Raw genomic sequence first — 8616 nt, 5'->3', positions numbered from 1 at the left:
GGGCCTCCTAGAGCAAAACGGGCCCGGATTTGGGATCACACCGTTTTTCGCCCATATCTTTGGAAATATCATAGCTAGGACAATTTGGCTGGCGCCATTGGATTCGTGAGACGATTTCCGATTTTTCTAGGGGGCCGGGAATTTTCTAAAGTCGATTTTTTCGTTTTTCGCGTTTTTCTCGGCTCCTGGGCCTCTTAGGGCATAACGGGCCCGGATTTGGGATCACACCGTTTTTCGCCCATATCTTTGGAAATATCATAGCTAGGACAATTTGGCTGGCGCCATTGGATTCGTGAGACGATTTCCGATTTTTTTAGGGGGCCGGCAATTTTCTAAAGTCGATTTTTTCGTTTTTCGCGTTTTTCTCGGCTCCTGGGCCTCCTAGAGCAAAACGGGCCCGGATTTGGGATCCCACAGTCTTTTGTCCATATCTTTGGAAATATCATAGCTAGGACAATTTGGCTGGCGCCATTGGATTCGTGAGACGATTTCCGATTTTTCTAGGGGTCCGGGAGTCCGGGAATGGTCCACAGTCGATTTTTTCGTTTTTTGCGTTTTGCTCGGCTCCTGGGCCTCCTAGAGCAAAACGGGCCCGGATTTGGGATCGCACCGTTTTTCGCCCATATCTTTGGAAATATCAGAGCTAGGACAATTTGGCTGGCGCCATTGGATTCGTGAGACGATTTCCGATTTTTCTAGGGGGCCGGGAATTTTCCAAAGTCGATTTTTTCGTTTTTCGCGTTTTTCTCGGCTCCTGGGCCTCCTAGGGCATAACGGGCCCGGATTTGGGATCACACCGTTTTTCGCCCATATCTTTGGAAATATCATAGCTATGACAATTTGGCTGGCGCCATTGGATACGTGAGACGATTTACGATTTTTCTAGGGGGCCGGGAATTTTCTAAAGACGATTTTTTCGGTTTTCGCGTTTTTCTCGGCTCCTGGGTCTCCTAGAGCAGAACGGGCCCGGATTTGGGATCACACCGTTTTTCGCCCATATCTTTGGAAATATCATAGCTAGGACAATTTGGCTGGCGCCATTGGATTCGTGAGACGATTTCCGATTTTTCTAGGGGGCCGGGAATTTTCTAAAGTCGATTTTTTCGTTTTTCGCGTTTTTCTCGGCTCCTGGGCCTCCTAGAGCAAAACGGGCCCGGATTTGGGATCACACCGTTTTTCGCCCATATCTTTGGAAATATCATAGCTAGGACAATTTGGCTGGCGCCATTGGATTCGTGGCACGATTTCCGATTTTTCTATGGGGCCGGGAATTTTCTAAAGTCGATATTTTCGTTTTTCGCGTTTTTCTCGGCTCCTGGGTCTCCTAGAGCAGAACGGGCCCGGATTCGGGATCACACCGTTTTTCGCCCATATCCTTGGAAATATCATAGCTAGGACCATTTGGCTGGCGCCATTGGATTCGTGAGACGATTTCCGATTTTTCTAGGGGTCCGGGAATTTTCTAAAGTCGATATTTTCGTTTTTCGCGTTTTTCTCGGCTCCTGGGCCTCCTAGAGCAAAACGGGCCCGGATTTGGGATCACACCGTTTTTCGCCCACATCTTTGGAAATATCATAGCTAGGACAATTTGGCTGGCGCCATTGGATTCGTGAGACGATTTCCGATTTTTCTAGGGGTCCGGGAATTTTCTACAGTCGATTTTTTTCGTTTTTCGGGTTTTTCTCGGCTCCTGGGCATCCTAGAGCAAAACGGGCCCCGATTTGGGCTCATACCGTTTTTCGCCCATATCTTTGGAAATATCAGAGCTAGGACAATTTGGCTGGCGCCATTGGATTCGTGAGACGATTTCCGATTTTTCTAGGGGGCCGGGAATTTTCCAAAGTCGATTTTTTCGTTTTTCGCGTTTTTCTCGGCTCCTGGGCCTCCTAGGGCATAACGGGCCCGGATTTGGGATCACACCGTTTTTCGCCCATATCTTTGGAAATATCATAGCTATGACAATTTGGCTGGCGCCATTGGATACGTGAGACGATTTCCGATTTTTCTAGGGGGCGGGGAATTTTCTAAAGACGATTTTTTCGGTTTTCGCGTTTTTCTCGGCTCCTGGGTCTCCTAGAGCAGAACGGGCCCGGATTTGCGATCACACCGTTTTTCGCCCATATCCTTGGAAATATCATAGCTAGGACCATTTGGCTGGCGCCATTGGATTCGTGAGACGATTTCCGATTTTTCTAGGGGGCCGGGAATTTTCTAAAGACGATTTTTTCGGTTTTCGCGTTTTTCTCGGCTCCTGGGTCTCCTAGAGCAGAACGGGCCCGGATTTGGGATCACACCGTTTTTCGCCCATATCTTTGGAAATATCATAGCTAGGACAATTTGGCTGGCGCCATTGGATTCGTGAGACGATTTCCGATTTTTCTAGGGGGCCGGGAATTTTCTAAAGTCGATTTTTTCGTTTTTCGCGTTTTTCTCGGCTCCTGGGCCTCCTAGAGCAAAACGGGCCCGGATTTGGGATCACACCGTTTTTCGCCCATATCTTTGGAAATATCATAGCTAGGACAATTTGGCTGGCGCCATTGGATTCGTGGCACGATTTCCGATTTTTCTATGGGGCCGGGAATTTTCTAAAGTCGATATTTTCGTTTTTCGCGTTTTTCTCGGCTCCTGGGTCTCCTAGAGCAGAACGGGCCCGGATTCGGGATCACACCGTTTTTCGCCCATATCCTTGGAAATATCATAGCTAGGACCATTTGGCTGGCGCCATTGGATTCGTGAGACGATTTCCGATTTTTCTAGGGGTCCGGGAATTTTCTAAAGTCGATATTTTCGTTTTTCGCGTTTTTCTCGGCTCCTGGGCCTCCTAGAGCAAAACGGGCCCGGATTTGGCATCACACCGTTTTTCGCCCACATCTTTGGAAATATCATAGCTAGGACAATTTGGCTGGCGCCATTGGATTCGTGAGACGATTTCCGATTTTTCTAGGGGTCCGGGAATTTTCTACAGTCGATTTTTTTCGTTTTTCGGGTTTTTCTCGGCTCCTGGGCATCCTAGAGCAAAACGGGCCCCGATTTGGGCTCATACCGTTTTTCGCCCATATCTTTGGAAATATCAGAGCTAGGACAATTTGGCTGGCGCCATTGGATTCGTGAGACGATTTCCGATTTTTCTAGGGGGCCGGGAATTTTCCAAAGTCGATTTTTTCGTTTTTCGCGTTTTTCTCGGCTCCTGGGCCTCCTAGGGCATAACGGGCCCGGATTTGGGATCACACCGTTTTTCGCCCATATCTTTGGAAATATCATAGCTATGACAATTTGGCTGGCGCCATTGGATACGTGAGACGATTTCCGATTTTTCTAGGGGGCCGGGAATTTTCTAAAGACGATTTTTTCGGTTTTCGCGTTTTTCTCGGCTCCTGGGTCTCCTAGAGCAGAACGGGCCCGGATTTGGGATCACACCGTTTTTCGCCCATATCCTTGGAAATATCATAGCTAGGACCATTTGGCTGGCGCCATTGGATTCGTGAGACGATTTCCGATTTTTCTAGGGGTCCGGGACTTTTCTAAAGTCGATTTTTTCGTTTTTCGCGTTTTTCTCGACTCCTGGGCCTCCGAGAGCAAAACGGGCCCGGATTTGGTATCAACCATTTTTTTGCCCATATCTTTGGAAATATCATAGCTAGGACAATTTGGCCGGCGCCATTGGATTCGTGGCACGATTTCCGATTTTTCTATGGGGCCGGGAATTTTCTAAAGTCGATATTTTCGTTTTTCGCGTTTTTCTCGGCTCCTGGGCCTCCTAGAGCAAAACGGGCCCGGATTTGGGATCCCACAGTCTTTTGTCCATATCTTTGGAAATATCATAGCTAGGACAATTTGGCTGGCGCCATTGGATTCGTGAGACGATTTCCGATTTTTCTAGGGGTCCGGGAGTCCGGGAATGGTCCACAGTCGATTTTTTCGTTTTTTGCGTTTTGCTCGGCTCCTGGGCCTCCTAGAGCAAAACGGGCCCGGATTTGGGATCGCACCGTTTTTCGCCCATATCTTTGGAAATATCAGAGCTAGGACAATTTGGCTGGCGCCATTGGATTCGTGAGACGATTTCCGATTTTTCTAGGGGGCCGGGAATTTTCCAAAGTCGATTTTTTCGTTTTTCGCGTTTTTCTCGGCTCCTGGGCCTCCTAGGGCATAACGGGCCCGGATTTGGGATCACACCGTTTTTCGCCCACCTCTTTGGAAATATCATAGCGATGACAATTTGGCTGGCGCCATTGGATACGTGAGACGATTTCCGATTTTTCTAGGGGGCCGGGAATTTTCTAAAGACGATTTTTTCGGTTTTCGCGTTTTTCTCGGCTCCTGGGTCTCCTAGAGCAGAACGGGCCCGGATTTGGGATCACACCGTTTTTCGCCCATATCTTTGGAAATATCATAGCTAGGACAATTTGGCTGGCGCCATTGGATTCGTGAGACGATTTCCGATTTTTCTAGGGGGCCGGGAATTTTCTAAAGTCGATTTTTTCGTTTTTCGCGTTTTTCTCGGCTCCTGGGCCTCCTAGGGCATAACGGGCCCGGATTTGGGATCCCACAGTCTTTTGTCCATATCTTTGGAAATATCATAGCTAGGACAATTTGGCTGGCGCCATTGGATTCGTGAGACGATTTCCGATTTTTCTAGGGGTCCGGGAGTCCGGGAATGGTCCACAGTCGATTTTTTCGTTTTTTGCGTTTTGCTCGGCTCCTGGGCCTCCTAGAGCAAAACGGGCCCGGATTTGGGATCGCACCGTTTTTCGCCCATATCTTTGGAAATATCAGAGCTAGGACAATTTGGCTGGCGCCATTGGATTCGTGAGACGATTTCCGATTTTTCTAGGGGGCCGGGAATTTTCCAAAGTCGATTTTTTCGTTTTTCGCGTTTTTCTCGGCTCCTGGGCCTCCTAGGGCATAACGGGCCCGGATTTGGGATCACACCGTTTTTCGCCCACCTCTTTGGAAATATCATAGCTATGACAATTTGGCTGGCGCCATTGGATACGTGAGACGATTTCCGATTTTTCTAGGGGGCCGGGAATTTTCTAAAGTCGATATTTTCGTTTTTCGCGTTTTTCTCGGCTCCTGGGCCTCCTAGAGCAAAACGGGCCCGGATTTGGGATCACACCGTTTTTCGCCCACATCTTTGGAAATATCATAGCTAGGACAATTTGGCTGGCGCCATTGGATTCGTGATACGATTTCCGATTTTTCTAGGGGTCCGGGAATTTTCTACAGTCGATTTTTTTCGTTTTTCGGGTTTTTCTCGGCTCCTGGGCATCCTAGAGCAAAACGGGCCCCGATTTGGGCTCATACCGTTTTTCGCCCATATCTTTGGAAATATCATAGCTAGGACAATTTGGCTGGCGCCATTGGATTCGTGAGACGATTTTCGATTTTTCTAGGGGTCCGGGACTTTTCTAAAGTCGATTTTTTCTTTTTTCGCGTTTTTCTCGACTCCTGGGCCTCCGAGAGCAAAACGGGCCCGGATTTGGTATCAACCCTTTTTTTGCCCATATCTTTGGAAATATCATAGCTAGGACAATTTGGCTGGCGCCATTGGATTCGTGAGACGATTTCCGATTTTTCCAGGGGGCCGGGAATTTTCTAAAGTCGATTTTTTCGTTTTTCGCGTTTTTCTCGGCTCCTGGGCCTCCTACGGCATAACGGGCCCGGATTTGGGATCACACCGTTTTTCGCCCATATCTTTGGAAATATCATAGCTAGGACAATTTGGCTGGCGCCATTGGATTCGTGAAACGATTTCCGATTTTTCTAGGGGGCCGGGAATTTTCTAAAGTCGATTTTTTCGTTTTTCGCGTTTTTCTCGGCTCCTGGGCCTCCTAGAGCAAAACGGGCCCGGATTTGGGATCACACCGTTTTTCGCCCATATCTTTGGAAATATCATAGCTAGGACAATTTGGCTGGCGCCATTGGATTCGTGGCACGATTTCCGATTTTTCTATGGGGCCGGGAATTTTCTAAAGTCGATATTTTCGTTTTTCGCGATTTTCTCGGCTCCTGGGCCTCCTAGAGCAAAATGGGCCCGGATTTGGGATCACACCGTTTTTCGCCCACATCTTTGGAAATATCATAGCTAGGACAATTTGGCTGGCGCCATTGGATTCGTGAGACGATTTCCGATTTTTCTAGGGGTCCGGGAATTTTCTACAGTCGATTTTTTTCGTTTTTCGGGTTTTTCTCGGCTCCTGGGCATCCTAGAGCAAAACGGGCCCCGATTTGGGCTCATACCGTTTTTCGCCCATATCTTTGGAAATATCAGAGCTAGGACAATTTGGCTGGCGCCATTGGATTCGTGAGACGATTTCCGATTTTTCTAGGGGGCCGGGAATTTTCCAAAGTCGATTTTTTCGTTTTTCGCGTTTTTCTCGGCTCCTGGGCCTCCTAGGGCATAACGGGCCCGGATTTGGGATCACACCGTTTTTCGCCCATATCTTTGGAAATATCATAGCTATGACAATTTGGCTGGCGCCATTGGATACGTGAGACGATTTCCGATTTTTCTAGGGGGCCGGGAATTTTCTAAAGACGATTTTTTCGGTTTTCGCGTTTTTCTCGGCTCCTGGGTCTCCTAGAGCAGAACGGGCCCGGATTTGGGATCACACCGTTTTTCGCCCATATCCTTGGAAATATCATAGCTAGGACCATTTGGCTGGCGCCATTGGATTCGTGAGACGATTTCCGATTTTTCTAGGGGTCCGGGACTTTTCTAAAGTCGATTTTTTCGTTTTTCGCGTTTTTCTCGACTCCTGGGCCTCCGAGAGCAAAACGGGCCCGGATTTGGTATCAACCATTTTTTTGCCCATATCTTTGGAAATATCATAGCTAGGACAATTTGGCCGGCGCCATTGGATTCGTGAGACGATTTCCGATTTTTCTAGGGGGCCGGGAATTTTCTAAAGTCGATTTTGTCGTTTTTCGCGTTTTGCTCGGCTCCTGGGCCTCCTAGAGCAAAACGGGCCCGGATTTGGGATCACACCGTTTTTCGCCCATATCTTTGGAAATATCATAGCTAGGACAATTTGGCTGGCGCCATTGGATTCGTGAGACGATTTCCGATTTTTCTAGGGGGCCGGGAATTTTCTAAAGTCGATTTTTTCGTTTTTCGCGTTTTTCTCGGCTCCTGGGCCTCTTAGGGCATAACGGGCCCGGATTTGGGATCACACCGTTTTTCGCCCATATCTTTGGAAATATCATAGCTAGGACAATTTGGCTGGCGCCATTGGATTCGTGAGACGATTTCCGATTTTTTTAGGGGGCCGGCAATTTTCTAAAGTCGATTTTTTCGTTTTTCGCGTTTTTCTCGGCTCCTGGGCCTCCTAGAGCAAAACGGGCCCGGATTTGGGATCCCACAGTCTTTTGTCCATATCTTTGGAAATATCATAGCTAGGACAATTTGGCTGGCGCCATTGGATTCGTGAGACGATTTCCGATTTTTCTAGGGGTCCGGGAGTCCGGGAATGGTCCACAGTCGATTTTTTCGTTTTTTGCGTTTTGCTCGGCTCCTGGGCCTCCTAGAGCAAAACGGGCCCGGATTTGGGATCGCACCGTTTTTCGCCCATATCTTTGGAAATATCAGAGCTAGGACAATTTGGCTGGCGCCATTGGATTCGTGAGACGATTTCCGATTTTTCTAGGGGGCCGGGAATTTTCCAAAGTCGATTTTTTCGTTTTTCGCGTTTTTCTCGGCTCCTGGGCCTCCTAGGGCATAACGGGCCCGGATTTGGGATCACACCGTTTTTCGCCCACCTCTTTGGAAATATCATAGCTATGACAATTTGGCTGGCGCCATTGGATACGTGAGACGATTTCCGATTTTTCTAGGGGGCCGGGAATTTTCTAAAGACGATTTTTTCGGTTTTCGCGTTTTTCTCGGCTCCTGGGTCTCCTAGAGCAGAACGGGCCCGGATTTGGGATCACACCGTTTTTCGCCCATATCTTTGGAAATATCATAGCTAGGACAATTTGGCTGGCGCCATTGGATTCGTGAGACGATTTCCGATTTTTCTAGGGGGCCGGGAATTTTCTAAAGTCGATTTTTTCGTTTTTCGCGTTTTTCTCGGCTCCTGGGCCTCCTAGGGCATAACGGGCCCGGATTTGGGATCCCACAGTCTTTTGTCCATATCTTTGGAAATATCATAGCTAGGACAATTTGGCTGGCGCCATTGGATTCGTGAGACGATTTCCGATTTTTCTAGGGGTCCGGAGTCCGGGAATGGTCCACAGTCGATTTTTTCGTTTTTTGCGTTTTGCTCGGCTCCTGGGCCTCCTAGAGCAAAACGGGCCCGGATTTGGGATCGCACCGTTTTTCGCCCATATCTTTGGAAATATCAGAGCTAGGACAATTTGGCTGGCGCCATTGGATTCGTGAGATGATTTCCGATTTTTCTAGGGGGCCGGGAATTTTCCAAAGTCGATTTTTTCGTTTTTCGCGTTTTTCTCGGCTCCTGGGCCTCCTAGGGCATAACGGGCCCGGATTTGGGATCACACCGTTTTTCGCCCACCTCTTTGGAAATATCATAGCTATGACAATTTGGCTGGCGCCATTGGATACGTGAGACGATTTCCGATTTTTCTAGGGGGCCGGGAATTTTCTAAAGACGATTT

This window comes from Diachasmimorpha longicaudata, chromosome 20, assembly GCF_034640455.1.
Source record: "Diachasmimorpha longicaudata isolate KC_UGA_2023 chromosome 20, iyDiaLong2, whole genome shotgun sequence".
NCBI classification, from domain to species: domain Eukaryota; kingdom Metazoa; phylum Arthropoda; class Insecta; order Hymenoptera; family Braconidae; genus Diachasmimorpha; species Diachasmimorpha longicaudata.
The sequence above is the reverse complement of the archived record's forward strand: the minus strand, read 5'-3'. Positions refer to the sequence as shown.